Here is an 18,226-nt window from a genome sequence, read left to right on the forward strand (position 1 = left end):
AGATTGCAATGTTGCAAATTGCAATGATGCAGCTGTCAACTCATACACCCCGCCCCCTCCCCCCCACCCCCCACTCCCCGTCGGCCATGGGAGAGGCGGGCAAGCTCCACAGAAGAAAAGATTTGGGCCCCTCTCTACTTCTGCCTTGAGCAGGCTCTTGCAGCCAGCAAAACGGCTGGGGCTGCCCAGGAACGGGCTGGCTTGCCCCTGGGACAGCATGGGAAGGCAGCAGGAGGGCAGCTGCATTTGCTGGTGGCTGGAGAAGGCAGTGGGAATGGTGCACAGGGAGCTGGAAACCCAGGTAGGCTGCTAGCTGGCCAAGTGCTGCCCTAGCTCAGAGGTGCTCAATCCAATTCTTCCCTGAACCCGTCCAGGCTTCCAGCACCCCGTGCACCATCCCCACCACCTTCTCCAGACACCAGCAAGCCCAGCCACCTTCCTGCCACCTTCTCATGCTGCCCTAGGGTCAAGCCAGCCTGTTCCCAGGTGGCCCCAAGCATCCTGCTGGCCAGAAGACCCTGTTTTCAAACAGAGGCAGTGAGGAGCCTGATTCTTGCTGTTGTGCAGCCTCCCTGCTCCCCCTCCATGGCTCAGGGGTGAGCTGCCAGCAAGCCAAGAGGCCCCTGAGATATGTGGGCCCTGGTCCTTCCCTCCCCAATGGTGGCATCCCCAGGGGCTGCCCAGGGAGGCTGCTAGCGAGCTGAGTGCTGCCCCAGCTTGGAGGTGGCACCTGGCCTGATCCAACTGTTCCCTGGGTCCACCCACTGGAAGCCCGTTGGGTGCTATTCCCCAGATGGACTCAGGGAACATTTGGATTAGGTCGGGTGGTGCCTGTCTCCAAGCTGGGGCAGCACCTGGCCTGCTTGCAGCCTGCTCAAGTGGCCCTGGCAAGCACTGGCACTGCAGAGGGAAGGACTGGGGTCCCCAGCAGCTCAGGGGCCACTCAGCCCACCGGCAGCTCACTGCCCTCCCCCCACCCCCACCTCCGGCCATGGGCAGGCTCCAGCTCCAACAACAACAAAAAGAAAAGGATCAGACCCCTCACTGTAATGTGATGGAAAAACTGAAATGATGGGTTTCAAGTCAAAACTCATCATTTCAATTTAGGGGATATAGAATAAAACCCTGAGAACTAAACCCGTGTCACATGTACAAGCGCCCAATGTTCTGAAGAATTAGTGTAATGACAGCAACAAAAGAAGACATTATTTGTATTTTCAGGTAAGAACTGTGTTAAACTAGAATTAAGGTTGAGTACACAGGAGTAATTTAAGAATAAAAATATTACATAAATAAAATTAAAAAAACAAAAGTAGAAAACAGACGTATGAAATTCAGAAGTCGAGGTGTTAAATTTGGAAGAAATATAAACATGTTAACAGATGGAAGTGCACAGACAGGGCCATGCATCACTTCAATTCCATTCTGTAGTGCTTGCAATAACTACTGAATTATATTTAGCACATTATCCTATTCATAATCTCAGATTAATGATGCACTGATAGAGATTTTGGGGCCAATACCAATAGACGATATTTAAGGAGGCATATTGGCCAATACCAATCCAACATCCAATACAGCTGTCTCCAGATGGTAAGTCCGGTGTGGTGGAAGGGGAGGGGGGAGGGAAGGGTTGTGGAGGGGCAAATCAACACCCCCCATAGTGAAGGAGGGGGCAGAGGCAGGCGTTGCTCAGGGAGTGGGCAGCTCCCGCCACTGCTTGCACCCCAGGAGGGCAGTGGGAGAGAGCGTGTGCCTCCGGATCTGCATGGCATGGGGTGGGCAGCAGCTGTGGGGTGGAGCTGGAGGCGGCACTTGGGTGGAGGATGGGTGTTCAGCCGGGGCTGCACCAGACAGCGGGTAGCAGCGCAGGGCTTGGAAGAAGAGCTGCAACAAAATCTGGTGTGGCTGCAGCCTCCTCCCAGCAACAGTGGAGCCCACTCCAAGCCCAGCCCCCAGCAAGAAAAACCCCGCACAGCACTACCTCCAGCTCCACTTCATAGCTGCCACCCACCCCATGCTGTGCAGATCCAGGGGCACACGCCCCGCCGCCCTCCCAAGGTGCAAGCAGTGGCAGGAGTAACCCCCACCCCATGAGCTTCAACTCCATCCTGTGCCCTCCCCACCCACCCTGGGCTGCACCTGCCCCTGCCCCTCCCTCACTGCGGGGGGACTTGGGCAGCATGGGAATTTGTTGGCCAGATTATTGGCCCCATAGGGCTGATATCCAATTATAGACAATTTTATTCATATTGGTACTGATCCGATATTGGACTGATGTATCAGTGCACCTCTATCTCAGATTAAACCTATTTTTTAAACTACAGGCGACCCTTGCCATTTGTGGGGGATATGTTCTCGTATCCCCCCCAAATGGCAAAACCTGCAAATAAGGCACTGTGTTCATGAATGCCATCTGTGTTCATGAACTCTGGGCCACCGAGGGTGGGGGGAAGGGGGGAGAGGGGAGGGGCTGGTCTGGTGATGGCCAGAGCACAGCGGTGGCGGTGGCAGTGGCGGTGGAGGTGGAGGTGGCAGCGGCAGTGGGAGTGTGGCAGCGGGAGCCCAGCGGCAGCAAGTGCGGAGCTCCCAAGGAGCTCCTGTAAGTGAAGCAGGTTTGGCATTCACAAATATTTGAAAACATGAGTGCCGAACCCGCGAATAGTGAGGGTTTCCTGTATTAAAATGTTTTCATCTTTTGTTCCTCAGGGTGTTGTTACAAGAAAGAGTTCTCATGATTTGAGTGCCTTAAACATCATTTTCTTAACATGCTTGGATTTCCATTGCTTTAAGAACTTGTACTTTTGGCAACTTTTAAGTCTAATGATGACATGGGAGACAAAAAAGGGCTTCCTTTCTGCTGTACTGTTTTGAAAAGCTGTTTTGTCTGAGGAATATTTATCTCAGTGAATAATTAGAACAGTGAAAAGGAGAAACACTAACTAAAGACGTAACAAAATGTTCTCTAAACAATTAAAAAGTTCATTTTGTATCCTGTTTCCCACATTAAAAAAAGAACCTGCAAAATATGAAATGCTAAATTCCTGCTTCCCAAAATGGGGTACATAATTATAATATAAAAACAGAATCCTACCGTAACAAAATATTTTTACTTTATTGAAATGAACCATTTGAACATTATCAACATGATGAGAATTTAAAAAAAAAACAATTACTTTTTACTTTTTCCCATCTAAAATTTCACTGAAATCAATACATTGCCATAGAACATTTTGATGAATATGAATTTTACAAGAGAAAACATCACTCAATCAGTGGGCACTTATGCATGAACGCGGAGGCTGCTCCAACATGCTGGAATTCCAGACTGTCAGAGCAGACTCGATTCATAGACATTACGGCTGGAAGGGACCTCCAAAGATCATTGAGTCCAGCCCCCTGCCCGAGGGGCAGGAAGTCAGCAGGGAATATAGGATCCCAGCAAGATAAACATCCAAATGTCTCTTGAAGGCATTCAAAGTAGGTGCTTGAACCACCTCCGGCAGCAATCTATTCCAAACCTTGGGGGCTCAGACAGTAAAAAAGTTCTTCCTTATGTCCAACCTGAAACGGTGATGGAGGAGTTTGTGACCGTTCAACTTTGTCATCCCTTGGGGTGCTCTGGAGAACAGACATTCCCCCAGATCCTGGTGAGCACCCCTGATAAATTTATAGGTGGACACCAGATCACCCCTGAGCCTGCACTTTTCCAGGCTGAAGAGTCCCATGGCTCTCAGCCTCTCATCATAAGGCCTGTTTTCCTGACCTCTGATCATGCCTGTGGCTCTCCTCTGCACTCTCTCAAGCTTCTCCACATCCTTTTTGAATTGTGGAGCCCAAAACTGGATGCAGTACTCCAGCTGCTGCCTCATCAAGGCCAAGTACAATGGGAGAAGGATGTCCTGGGATTTGCTGGAGAAGCATCTATGGTTGCAAACCAGCATTTTGCTCACTTTACTAGCTGCAGCATCACACTGAAAGCTCATGTTCATCTTGTGGTCAGTCATGACCCCCAAGTCCCTTTCATCCATAGTGCTAGCCAGCGTAGCACTGCCAAGCCTATAAGCATGCTGCAGGTTTTTCCTCCCAAGATGCAGAACGTCATATTTTTTTGGTGTTAAACACCATCAGGTTCCCGTCTGCCCATTTCCTGAGCCTGTCAAGGTCAGCCTGGATCACCCTCCTGTCCTCAGGTGTGGATGCTTTACCTCAGAGTTTGGTGTCATCAGTGAACTTGGCCAGACCACTTCTGAAACGAATGTCCACATCATTAATGAAGATGTTGAATAGCATAGGCCCAAGAACAGAACCTTGAGGGACCCCACTGGTCACAGCGCAGCATGATGATTGACTTCTGTTTACCACCACCCTCTGGGTCCTACCACGGAGCCAATTTCCCAGCCAGCAGATCCTGGTGAGGCCGAGGCTGCAGTTAGCCAGTTTTGCTAAGAGGTGATCATGGGATACCAGATCAAGGCTTTTCTAAAGTCACGATATATGACATCAATCTCTTCTCCCTTGTCCAAGTGATAGGTCACCTGGTCGTAAAAGGAAATGAGATTGGTTAAGCAAGACCTACCCGCAACAAACCCATGCTGGCTATCCTTCAGGATGTTGCCATCAGCCAGTCTGTTAAGAATGGCCTTGTTGATAATCTTTTCTAAAACCTTCCCCAGGATAGAGGTCAGGCTGATGGGCCTGTAGTTTGCTGGATCTGCTTTCCTCCCTTTCTTGAAGATAGGCACCACATTGGCCTTCTTCCAACCTTTGGGCACTTCACCAGAGCACCAGGAGTTCTCGAAGATCTGTGCCAGGGGCTGAGCTATGATGCTAGCTAGCTCCTTGAGTACCCTGGGGTGTAAACTGTCAGGGCCAGCTGACTTCATGGTATCCAGCCTCTCAAGGTGTTCCTTCATGAGGTCAGCATTGATGGAGGGTAAGGAATCTCCCTCACCCGGGCCTCCTTGTCCCATAATGGGCAGGGGCGTCCCATGGGACTGGTGAAAGACCAACGCAAAGTACCCATTTAGCAAGTTGGCTTTTTCCTGGGTGTCAGTTGTCAGTTGTCCCATCTGGTTTAGCAGGGATCCAATGTTGCCCTTGCTTTTCCTCCAGCTCCCCACATGTCTAAAAAAGGACTTTTTATTGTCCTTGATACTTGTAGCTAGATGGAGTTCCATCACAGCCTTGGCTTTCCTGGTTTGCTCCCTGAAGGCCCAGACCAGAGCAGAATATTCCTCCTTGGAGGTGGATCCAATCCTCCATCCTTTGTAGGTCTTTCTTTTTAGACACAGGAGGTCTGCTAGTTCCCTGGTGAGCCAAGAGGGCTGCTGTGCCCCTTTGCTGCCTTTCCTCTGAGATAGAATAGACTTCACTTGTGCATCCAGGAGCGCTCCTTTGAGGAGTAACCACTTGTCCTGAACTCCCCCCATTTGGGTTGTGGCCCTTTAGGGCCTCCCTGACAAGCCTCCTGAGCTTGTCAAAGTCAGCTTTCCTGAAGCCAAGAACTTCTGTATTGCTGACTGACTTGCCAGCTTTATGGCGGATGGTGAAGATCAGCTCGTGGTCACTGTCACCCAGCTTCCCTTCAATAGTTAGGTTGCTGAATAGGTCATCCCCCGTTGCCAGAACCAGGTTGAGCGGTGCTTTACCTCTTGTCAGCCCGTAGACTTCCTGCATCAGATAGAGCTCATCCACGCATGAGAGAAAGCTTTATGACTGCTCAGATTTGGCTAACCGCTCTTCCCATGAGATGTCTGGGTAGTTGAAGTCTCCCATGACAACCATGCACCGGGAGTGTGCAGCCTCAGCCAATTCACTGGTGAACTCCTGGTCCAGCTCTTGATCCTGGGCAGGAGGTCTGTAGTAGACTCCCACCATTGTGTCCCCTGTGCCATGTTCCCCATGGATTTTAACCCAGACGGTCTCCAGTCGTCCACCCTGGGCGTCAATGTCAGCTTGCAGGGACATGTAGCTTTGCTTGACATAGAGAGCTACACCCCTGCCCCTTTTGTCCACTTGATCTCTCCTGTACAGGGTATAGCCATCTATACCCACGGTCCAGTCATGGGTGGAGTCCAACCAGGTCTCTGTTATCCCTATGACATCATAATTATTTGTGTTAAGCAGGAGGACAAGTTCCTCCTGTTTATTCCCCAAGGTCCTGGCATTTGTGTACAGGCATGCAAGTGTCCCTTTGGGGGTCCTTGCCTTGCCTACAGCTTGCTCCAGGGCTGGAGCAGGGGTGTGCTCCCTTAAGTGCCTTGGCCTGCTGCTTTGCAAGGGTTGCTCAGCAGGCCAGCAGCGGCGGTAGTCCCCACAGCCCCCGGTGGGTTTAGTTTAAAGCCCAGTGGAGCAGGTCAGCCAGTCTGGCTGAGAAGAGCCTCCTCCCCAGCGGAGAGAGGTGGAGGCTGTCCTTTCCCAGAAGCTCACTACCTCTCTCACCAAAGAGCAGACTGTGGTCATAGAAGCTGAAGCCTTCCCGATGACACCAGCGCCATAATCTTTGGTTCACTACCTCGATCCTCCTCTGCCTCCTCAGCCCATAGCCCGAAGCTGGGAGGATCAATGAAAACACCACCTGTGCCCCCAACCCCTTAAGCCCCGCTCCCAAATCCCTGTAGCACTTCATGACCTGGCTGGGATTGCTCCAAGCCATGTCATTTGTGCCCACATGGATAAGGAGCATAGGGTAGTGGTCAGTGGGCTGGAGGAGCTCAGGGATCTTCTCCACAATGTCTCGGATTTGGGCTCCCAGGAAGCAGCAGACTTCCTGGGCTAAGGGGTCCAGGTGGCAGATTGCCCCCTCAGTTCCTCTCAGGATGGAGTCTCCCACGACAAACACTTTTGTGTTTTGTCTTAGGGAGAGTGGAGGTGGTAGCTACAGTTAAGCCTGTGCTGCCTGCAGGAGCTAGCAACTTGGCAGGCTCTGCTGGGGCTGCAAGAGGTTCATACCTGTTGCAAAGCTCCAGCGGGCCGGGGACCTTGGTGTGGTGGGCCTTGGGGCCCTTGACCACCTAGGTCCAACCCCTTGGCTGAACAGAGTGGGAGGTCCCCGAGTCCTCCCTTGTCCTGGAAGGTGACCGTGGTCTACCCTCCGTCTCCGGGGCAGAAGGGCCTGCAAATAAGAGCCGATCTCCCGCTCACCATCCCTGACGGCACGCAGTCTCTGGAGCTCCTCCGGCTGGCGTGCCAGAGACCCCAAAAGGGAGCAGACTAATTGAGTCTGCTGGAGTGTGGCAATTATGTGCTCCAGCAGCCTCCTGCATCTTGTATATCAGCATCCCCATACTTAAAAATGGCAGGAGGTGGATTTGAAATGAAGCTCATTGAACAAGCTTTATTTCAAGTTCTTCCACCACCATTTTGAAGCACAGGGACGCTGATAGAGAGGGTGCAGTGGCACTTTAATTAGAGTGGCTCTTGGAGACACTCAATTAAAATGCTGCCCCCCAACCAAGTATAAAAGTGCCCAAAGATGTTAGCACTGTAGTGCTAGTCCTTTCTAGGCCCTACTTTGGCCTCATCTTTAGCTTTCCTCAAGCAAACTCCTTTGGGACAGAAGACAAAGCAGACTGGCATCTTAGGGCATATACAAACATTCACTGCACCTAGTCTACAATCATGCAGCCTACTTTAAGATGCATGATTGAAGACCAGAAGCAGCATGCACAGGCATTCACCTGTGCCAGGAGCTGCACAGGGAACCTGTTTTAAGTAACTTGGGGTAACTAGTGTGTCAGGGCGGGGTGGGTGTTGGAGGGTTTGGTGGGGGGATGACAGGTCTCCAGGAGGGAGGGCCACAGGAGGTTTGTTTGTCTGGGGTGAGGGGGTTGGGGAGTTAAAAATAGCCCAGTCGGAGTCAGGGGGGTTAGGAAGAGCACAACCCCGGGGCTAGTGTGAAGAGTTGGGCTTTCCCAGTCCTGGGGTTGTGTTCTGAATACATGCACTGGATTCGATTACTCAGTTAAACTATTCCAGATCTAAGTTAGGGTATTTAGATCGACCTAACCCTAATTAGGTCAATCTGTGGGTATGGACAGACATTTGGGGAGGTTAGGGAGAGGTTAGATTGAGTTAAAAACGACTACCTGATCTAAAGTAAGTCAGGATGGGGGGGAATCAGGGAGTCAGGGGACAGGTGGAGGCCATGGAAAGAATCAGTGTGATGGGGGGGGGGGGGTTAGCAGGGTCCATGAGGGGACTGGGGGAAATGGGGAGGATTAGGGGGCTACTGGGGTTTGTTGGAGGGATTGGGGACATCAGAAGAGTTAGCAGGGTCCACAGTTGAGTTGGTTGGGTCTGTGAGGGCTTGGCAGGATCAGGGGAGATAACAGGGTCCACAGGGAAGTTTGGGGGGACAGTGGCGCTCTCTCCCCTAACCTCCAGGATGAGGGACTATTTTTAACCCCCGCAACCCTCTCCACCTCCATACAACCCCCCCTCCCCCCGCCCCCCCACCTTTCCTGCACCCTGGCTTATTCCTCAGTTCCTGACACAGGCAAACACAGTTTGCGGGAGGTTTGGCAGGCTCGGAGTGTGGGAGGGCTGGCTGGTCTAGGGGGTTGGGGCTTGTCCATCAGGGAGGGAAGGGGAGGGACAGGGGAGGGGGGGTGTTAAAAATAGCCTAATGCCAGGTGAGGGCAGTAGGAAAAGCATAAACTAGAGCCAGAGGCTGGTCTTTCCCAGGCCCAGGGCTGCTCTGGGAACTGTACAGAAGTTCAGTTAGAACAATGTCGCTGGACCTGATCTAAATTAGACTACCTCTGACGTACACTTAACTTAGATCAGGTCAGCTATTTTTAGATCAATGTAACTATCCTGAACTTTTAACTTCACACTTAGATTTGCACTTAGATTCAATGTCTCTCTCACTTTAGTATTGCACAAGTGCATTGAGACTATACCTTAAAACAACTCAGAAACTTAAATATATGCAAAGGGAAGTAGCTTGTGTCTTAAAAGGAGTTTTCCATCACCAAGACAAAACATAAGTGCTCCATGATCAGCACTAGCAGCTTGTGGGTCAGACAGTGTCCAGGATATTCAGATTAAACTAGAAAGCTCTAGCTGTCTCTGTGGCTGTCTGGTTAAAGGACTGCCCTTCTTACTATGTCATATTGCTGCAACTGTGGTCAGCAGAGCAATTAAGCTGTAGGTAATTGCCCTCTAGGTATGTCTACACCGCAATCCAAAAGGTGTGACTGAAGTATGTATAGACAAACCCAAGTTATGTTTAAACTAGCTAACTCAAATAGTGAAAGCAACATAACTATCACTGCAGGAAGTTGGAGTGGGCTAGTTGCCCAAATCTTTACTTTGTATCTCAAGCATGTTTTGCAGTCTGCTTTAAAGTACAGGCCATACTGCAAGCGGCTACACCATTACTAGTACATGAGCTAGTTTAAAGCTGAAGTGGGCATGTCTACCATAAGTTATTTGAATTGCACTACAGATCAACCCTTAGTTTAAAGAAGAAGTTCCTGGCATGGCATTTCCTGTGGGACCTAATACTTTGAAATAAATGCATGCTCCATCCCACCCAACTGGAGTCAGGCTATAGCATAGGAACTCTCTCTGTTTCCATGGTCTGACAGAGGCAAAGATGATCTTGGTGATCAAGGTGGAGAGCATGCATTCAGCTGAAGATCTGTAGCTACAGGTTTGTTTCTTTTCAGATCCTTACCATTTTTGGAAGAGGTTGCTGTTTTTTATATCTAGTCACCCCAAGCCCGCAGGGTGGCAGCGGTGGCAGTGGAGCGGAGCCACAGAGCAGCCCCAGTGCAGGCTCTGGGCAACTGCAGCCAGAAAGGCCCCAGAAGCAGAAAGCCTACCCACTGCCAGGTCGTGCTTTTGCCTGGCACCCAGCACTAGCTGATGTCGCTCATCATAGGCAGGTCTGATGCTCTCTGTCTCCCTCTTCTCCCCTTCCTCCCCCACCCCCTTGTCTCCCCAACCGTCCCACACCTACAGCATGCCCTGCTGCTTACACCAGCTCTTGGCCTATGCGCTGGAAGCAGCACCGAGCAGGCGTCAGCGTCATCTGCGGACGCAGGCATCAGCTTCCCCTTGGGATTCAGGGTGTGTGCCCAAGCCCCTCCTTGAGGTAGAAGGGCAGGCCAGAGACAAACTACTGAAGTCACCGCCCACACCAGCTCCTCGCTCCTCCCCTCCCTGCCTGCAACCCCATCCCACATAGGGAGGTTGGGTGAGCTGTTGTGAGGGCCGGGGGTGCTGACCTAGCCCATGACAGTTCCCCAAAACACCCTATGTGGCCTGCAGGCCCAAATAATTGCCTGCCCCTGGGCTAGACCTATTTGGTTTTAGAAAACAGACGCTTGAGGGAGGACATAATAAGGGTTTACAAAATACTAAATAGTAAAGAGAAAGTAAATACGAAATTATTTCCTTTCTTTCACTATACAAGAATGAGAAATTACAAAATGAAACTAGTATGAAGTAAGTTCACAACTAACAAAAGCAAAAGAGAATTCACTCTCCCTTTCAGCATCCACCCTCTGCCACTATATTGTGACCCAGCAAATAAATGGCTGTTCTTATGTTCTACACGTCAGTTTTTTAAGTTCAACATTTTCTTCAGCTGCAATCAAGCTAAGCACACCCCAGCTCAGAATGATAGGGTAGATAGGTAGAGCAGCTTTGTCACTTGGGGTGTTATATATGTTAACCACAACCTCCTCTACACTTTATAAGTGTTAGACGTCATGGGATCAGTTACCTGCAAATACAGATACAGCCAGGAATGCTTCAAGTCATAAAATTTGATCCCATTAACTTTTCTATGCCATCTAGGCCTAGGAAGAATTTAAAGAGATAACTAGCTATAATTCTAGACTCTTCCTTTGTCTTCAAGGCAGCTAGAGGTAACGGTGAATAATTAGTCACATCTTATAAGCTAAATTAGATCTGTTAAGTATATAGATAGGGAACCTCCAGCAAAAACATTTTAAAACAGGGGGTGCATGGAGAGGGCAGGAGAAGGATCTATAGAAGACATGCATATTTTTGCACCAGATTGTAGCTAGTGCTTCATTCCTTTGAACTTTTGCCAGTACTCTTCATTAGCAGAGCTTAAAAAATCCACTCACCCACTCATCAGGAGAGAGTGGGAAGGTTTCTCTGGTGATTGCAGGGGCCTAAGCCCTCAATTAATGTAGAATTTATGCTTAAAAATTTCAAGGCCTTATGGTTGCAAAGATAACATTTCAAATGAGAACTTAATGTAAACTGATACCATGCTATTTCCTAAACCTGCATAGACACACCTCTAGCATCTTCTCTGCTGCCCATAGCTTTGCCAAGCCATGTAGAGTAGCAGTGATGATTCTCTGATCAGCTTCGCTGATGGTTGTAAAAATGCTGTAGGCAGAAGATGGACTGGCAAGATTAGGGTCAGTTTCCTATTGCTGCTATTTGGGAATCCTAGAAGAGACAGGTGCTAGAGCTGTTAACCCAACGAAACAGGCAGGAAGCAATAAAAAAAGAATAAAGAGAACAGATTTTTTATTCCCCATACTTGGAGCAGACAATGGACTCAGACAAAGGAGTAAAATAGCAGGGACACTTCCCCCTGCTCAAATAGGAGTCTGGCTGAGCAGAAGAAACAGAAATTCCCCTCAGACTTTAGATGAGAGTATAGCTTTAATTATTTTATACAATGAGCAGCTAGAGCCTAGTATCCTGGTGCTGGTCTGTGGAGCATGTTAGCCCTGGCTGCTTAGAAGTTGGACAGCCCTGATTTATCCCATTTAAATTTCAAGAGCATCCACACAAAGGAGATTAAGAGAGGTGCAAAATTCTACAGATGGCAAAAATCATTTGCCCTTTATGTTCACAGATTCACAGAAGTTTAGGGCTAGAAGAGACCTTGTGAGATAACTGGGTCCAGCCCCCCTGCTTTGGGCAGGAAAGACTGCTGGGGTCAAATAACCCCAGCAAGGTGTGCATCCAGTCTCCTTTTGAAGATCTCCAGGGTAGGTGCCTGCATCACCCCCACTGGGAGTCTATTCCAGAGTCTGGTCACACAAACTGTGAAGACATTTTTCCTTATACCCAGTCTAAAACCTGGGAGTTTATGACCGTTATTCCTGGTTTTCCCCTGAGGCACTTTGGTGAATAGTTGTTCGCCTAGCCCCTGATGCTCCTGGTGTTCTAAATTTCTTATTTATTCTTCTCTTAAAAATAAACATTATTCTCCCTGCATAAAGCTTTCTAAATAAAAAAACAAGAATTAAGGTATAATATGTCTGATTTGTATTGTAAAATTTATACTAATGACTTTTCTGTATGGAAAACATTGGGTGTGTCTACATGTGCATTAATGTGCCATTGTTACTGCACATAAAGCTTAGTACATGTAATAACAGGTACTAACGCAATACTGCACAGTAGCACCATCACACAGTCTTTTAGTGACGCTATTGCGCAGTAAACTAATTCTACTGGACATTAGCGCATTAGTGTGACTTTTGCTGTGATGCACTAATGAGCAGCAGAATTAGTCTACTGCACACTTAGCACCTTGTGTAGACGTGCCAAATGAAATGCAGGAATGGGGCTGATAGTAGCAACAAATCCGTCCCAAGGGCAGGCTCTAGTTTAGAGGCAAAGTAATAGTTTCTCTAATTCTAGGCATTAAAAGTCTTGTTATATTTAGTCTGCACCCAGAGATAAACATGGAGGTGTACAATGACACACAGGTTATTAGCTTTTCTGTAAAGCTGAGAACTAAATAATACACTTTTCACTAGTAAAATCCATAACCTTTCACTCAGACGTCTTTACTCTCTGATCACTTTGTTTCAGTGGGAAGGACAAAAGAAGAGAATACTTCTGAACTACAAAGCTGTCTTGGCAGAAATTATTTTAAAAGGTGATTGGAGAGCAAATCTATTTGCTGCTCTAAGTTAGGTAATAAGAAGTTGTTAAAGGAAACTCAAAGTTAAATGCATTAATAAAGTACTTACATTCCTATTTTTTTCTTTTTAAAAAGACACTTTCAAAATCTTTGTATTCATATACAATCCCCAGAGAAAAGAACTTAAGTCCAAAATCACCTGAATGACATCAAGATGACAAATCATTCTGTCAAAAAAGAAGCTCTTACTATAATTATGGTTTGAGTCAGGAAGTAAAACTATGATTTAAATTCCATCCATGGAAAGCATCCTTCTTCCTCCCATTCACACTTTCTTTAGGATCTACAAACAGCTCATACAAAATCCCCATCATAAGATGAAGAGGAAAGAGAAGAAAAACACCTGGGTGCTTAACCCTTTCAAACTGCTATCAACTGAAATTTTAGATATTCTGATTTCATAGGGATGGGAAAGTTAATACATTTCTAAGCAGTTGCAACACTATCTTCTCTTTCATTTCAGGTTACTTTGCATTGCTCTGGATGTCCTCCTTATACCAGTACATAACAGTTCAGTGACAACTGATTTGTGGCTGAAGACAGGCATTTACTATTTAATACATTTGCTATTTAATACATATTAGAAAGCTGTTGCAAATCAAATGCTGAGGGAAAAAATTACTTACCTGCTCTTCTGTGGTGCTTTGAGATGTGTAGTCCACATAGATTCCACTTCTGGTATGCCCCAGCCAGACAGGTACATCAGATCCTTTTGAATAGCAGTGCCCATTACAGTTGTTCCTACCACTTGTATGATCTTGTTTAGGAAGGTGCACGGGTGGGAAGGTCAGAGCGGGCTCAACTGTCCCTCAGTTCCTTCACTACCAAGGCATCCCGGTAATAAGAGAATCTCCAGAAGTGGGTAAGGGGGGCAGTCACGGAGCCCTTGTGGACAACATCTCAAAGAACCACAGTTACTGAAATCTTTGAGTAGATGTGATATCATTTATTAAACCAAATGAATAGATGTCCAATGGTTGTCTAATAGTTGTCCAACTATTTAGTTGGTCTAATAAAAGATATCACATCTACCCAAAAAACCTTGTCTGCCTATGTCCTTAGACCAACATGACTACAACCAACAACCCTAGTTACTGAAATGACATTCCACATGCATTCATTCCTCTTCTGGTGACTTGTAGTCACTTCATGGTTGGGAGGTGGATGGTCAGTTTCTTAAAGCAAAAAATTGCAAGACAGTGGTGTCAAAACACGCATCAGATTCGGAGTCCTCTATCAAGAAGCACAGACTGAAAGGGTGGATTGAAGTCCTAGTAACTGCTCTACCTGTTTCAGGAAATTGAGAACTTGAAACACTGCCTCAGCCCCAGTGGAATGAGTAAAGAAGTGAATCTAAATGATCTATGCTGTGGCAAGTTTTAATTCAACCACGCGCACACACACAGCTAGATAATTTTTCAGTGGCTCTCAGATGACCATTCACATATGTCAGCAAAAGCCAGAAACAATCTGGGAGAGATTCTGAAAGGTGTTGCCCTATGCAAATGACAGGTGAGGGCCTTCAAAATGTTTAGTATACAGACCCTAACCTCTGCTTGATTGGAATGGGGCTTAGAAAAGAAAACTAGAAGATGGATTACTAGAAGTTTTAGGTGAAAAACAAAGCATGAGTAAACAGTTGAGGTGAGGTATAAGTGTCACCATATCTTATAGAATACCAAATAAGGCAGCCCCCCATGAGGGATTTAATCTCTGCAATTCATCAAAATGAAATTACAGCTACTAAAAATACAGTCTTCAGAGATATGAGATTTACACAACACACTGACAGAATTTCGGGGAAGGACTCCATAAACCTGACAACACAACAGTAAGAGCCCAAAGACAGTGGAATATCTCCTTGGAAGAAAGATGTGAATAAGACTCGAGGAATTTAGTAATGTTGGGTGCATTAAGATAACTCTCCTACCGAAAGCCACAAGGTGAATGTATACTGCCTTTAAATGTACTTTTAAAGAGATAATGGATGCCCATGAGCAGTTTGGCAATAAAAAATCTCTCAGAATAACTGCAAGAAGGGTTTCTGTAATGCCCAAATAGAGTAACAACTCTTCTGTTCTGCGAAAAGAGTTCCTCTAATGGAGACTTTTTTTCTGTAAGTGAAATTTCCAGACTTTAGCAAACCCAAGATAAAAACTAGGCTAGCCAGCCAGCTTCCAAACTTTCAAGTACAATAATATTGCACTGGATGCAGAATCTACCACCTATCCTATGCAGTTACAACATGTTGAACTGGAAGTGTGGTGAAAGTTTGCATTGACAGTTCAAAACATGAAAATACCAGAACTTCCTGAGCCATATCATTTTCACTGAGACTGTTTCCTGTCTGAGTTTCCACAGCTTCCTTGCTATGAGCAAAATAGTTGAAGGGTGCTGTGGATGATAGTACCAAGCGTTGCAGACCCCCCCCAGGAATGCTGGGCAGCCACCAGCAGGAGCCAGGGCACCAGCTGTGGGAGGCCCTGGCCAACCCCCTCCTCCAGCACTCCCTGCTCCAGCCCACCTGCCCCACTGCCCATGCACCCCCTACCCCCTGCCCACTCCCAGCACCACTCTCAGGAAACACACGTTCAAAACAAAAAGCTTTATTTCCCTAACAGCACCCACCCCTTTCCCCCTCCTCCCCAACACACAGAGCCCTTCCCCTCCTCCCCCTCAATCAACAGAGCCCCTCTACCACCCTCCCCACTTACAAACTGAAAACTATTTACAGTATATCTGGGTTTCAAGCCCAGAGTGGGTGGCCGTGGGGGGGCCTAGGGTGGAGAGCCTGAGGACAAGTTCCCAGTACCCCAGCCTTGAGACATTCCCTTGCAGGTCCCAGTGGGTGATGGCAACCCCAGTGGGTGATGGCCTCATGCACAGCTGGGTCCTTGGGCATGTAGTAGGAGTAAGAGCAGTGGGGCTGGGCCCAGAGGGGTGGCAGCAGGTCTGGGATGGGGGCCAGGCCAGGGGGTCTGGGGAGCAGGAGGTGCCAGAGGACCTCATCCCAGGCCCAGACAGGGGCCTGCTGCAAGGTGGTGGGCAGGACACAGGGGCTGTGCGGGGCCATGGGCAAGGTGGTATGGATGCTGCTGCCAGGCCCAGAAGGGTGTCCAGGCGCTAGGCGCTCCTGCTCCAGAGCCTCCATTTGCACCCACTGGTCCCACTGCACATGGTCCCATGCCTCCTCCTGAATGACGTCCTCCTCCCACCAGGCCTGCTCCCATGCCTCCTGCTCCCCTGCCACTGCCACCAGCCACTGGAATAGGATAGTCTGGTCCCTAGTGCGCTGCTGGTGCAGTTAGCACATCCAGACAGCTCTAGTTGTGGGTGGCAGTAACACAGAGCCTGTAACTCCACTGGAGCTAGTGGGTTCTCCCCCACATCCAAATGTTGGCCGTGCAGAGGCAAGAGACTGAAGCCTTTTGTGAGAGTTTCCAACATTTCAGAGATAAGATGCTCTGCACCAGAGGCCATGTGTTGCCTGGCCTCAGATTGGGGGTTGGCCATGCACGGGTGCCCAGGGACCAAAGCCAGTCTGCTGGGCAGGCCCAGGCCCAGGCCCAGGAAGCTGCTGCCCGAGACCCTCATCCTCTGAGGCTGGCAGCCCACTAGGTGCTGGCTGCAAGCAGCCCACCTCCCCTGCCCCCTTCCCAGGGCAAGACAGGCCAGGATGCTCCAGACCCTGCTCCCCCTCACCCCCCCCCCACCTCCCTGCAGGCCAACTGCTCTACTGCACTGCCACGCAACCCACAGTGCCCATGCTCAGGGCATGTGGGGCTCCCAAACAACTGGGGCTAGGAGCTGGCTGTGCCCCCACCCTCCCTGCAGGGGGCATCTCCAGGGAAACATCCAGGGGCCAGCCTCCCCCTGTGCTGCCACTGCACCCCAGGCATGCTCCTGCTGCACGTGCCCCAGGCAGTGCGTGATGAGCTGTTTGTGCAGCCTGAGGGATGCCCAAGCCACTACACCTTGCTGCTGCTGATTCTCCTCGTACTCCAGGCACACCTGTGCTCCCAGTTCAGGACCCTGAGCTACAATGGCACAGAGGGCAAGCCCAGCCTGTCCTGCAACCTCCGCTGCTGCCTGGAGGACTACCTGTGGTGGCACTACACGTCCCTGCCTCCACTGTCAAGGAGGACATCGCTGCCAGCATCAATGCCTTCGTCAGGATGAGAGGCCTATGCCTAACCCGCTATGGGGGTGCAGGCTGCTCAATAATGTTCTGAACTGTGTCCCGCTTCTCTGCATGCTGTGGAGGGGGAACCTGGTGCCAGGGAAGTGTAGGTAGGCCAGGCAGGGAGTCAGGGCAGGGACTGGGACCAGTACAGAGGCAGGAGTGAGGACTGAGAGGGCCTCCCCCAGTGCAGGACTTACCACCTGTCTGGGGTTGGCAAGGCTAGCAGTTCAGCGCAGGCCTCCCTGTCAGTGAGGGCAACCAGTTGTGCCAGATGTCCATGGTCCACAGTGAGTGGCATGCTGATGCCCGGCCAGGGACCCCCCAACCCAGAGAGGAGCTGGTGCTGTCAGCCAGCAGTGATGTTACTGGCTGCTCCTTGTGGCAGGGTCTGGGGTTGCGCGAAGGGCAAGGCAGCCACTGGCCAGGGCTCCCCGAGCTGCCAGTGGATGTAGCAGCCAGGGAGGAGGACAGGGCAGGGTGCTGAAGGCCCAAGGCCCCTCCTCTAGTCACATTTCACCAAAGGGCTCAGGGCAGGGTGGGGGTTCAGGCAGGTTGCCCCTGCTGGTGACAGCCGCAGGGGTGCAGCCTGCATCCTGGGATACCAAAATAGGAACAACTTCTCTAGAGTAGTTCAGGTTGTCACTCTTTTATTTTTTTAACATGCTAAAAAACTAAAATCTAGCCTAAGCTACACCTTCCTAATAGCTTCACTAAACAACAACTACAGTTAGAAATCAGATAGTTTAGGGAAGCACATGTTGCAGGGGGTCCTCCTTGCTGCCATGGGTGGTAAAAAGAAACTAGGGGTCAGCTGGGCTTGTTTCATCCTTTCGGCCTTCTGGCAGGAGTACACAGAGGCATCCAGAGTGCAAGCGAAGCCCTGGTGCCAGCCAAAAATATCTGATGTCACAGGGATCAAGTATTCATGCACCAGAAGTGGCCAGCCAGTCAAAGAGCTCTTAACTCTTTGTTTTTTTCTTTCAAAGACTACGCGCTTTTGAAGTTTAACCAACAGGTAGTAGCCACGCTATCAACCATTGCTGTGAACCACGGTGGTTTGCAACCCCTTCCAAATAGCACCTTGCCCCAAGGTGGATCATCTCCCC

General features: G+C 49.2%; 1 protein-coding gene across 2 annotated transcripts in view; it reads right to left on the reverse strand.

The window, feature by feature from the left end:
• Window positions 1-18,226, reverse strand: part of CORIN (corin, serine peptidase) — a 272,355-nt gene that overhangs the window by 249,727 nt on the left and 4,402 nt on the right. The gene's annotated exons all lie outside the window — the stretch shown is intronic.

The sequence above is a fragment of the Alligator mississippiensis genome, chromosome 2 (genome assembly GCF_030867095.1).
Source record: "Alligator mississippiensis isolate rAllMis1 chromosome 2, rAllMis1, whole genome shotgun sequence".
Lineage (NCBI taxonomy): Eukaryota > Metazoa > Chordata > Crocodylia > Alligatoridae > Alligator > Alligator mississippiensis.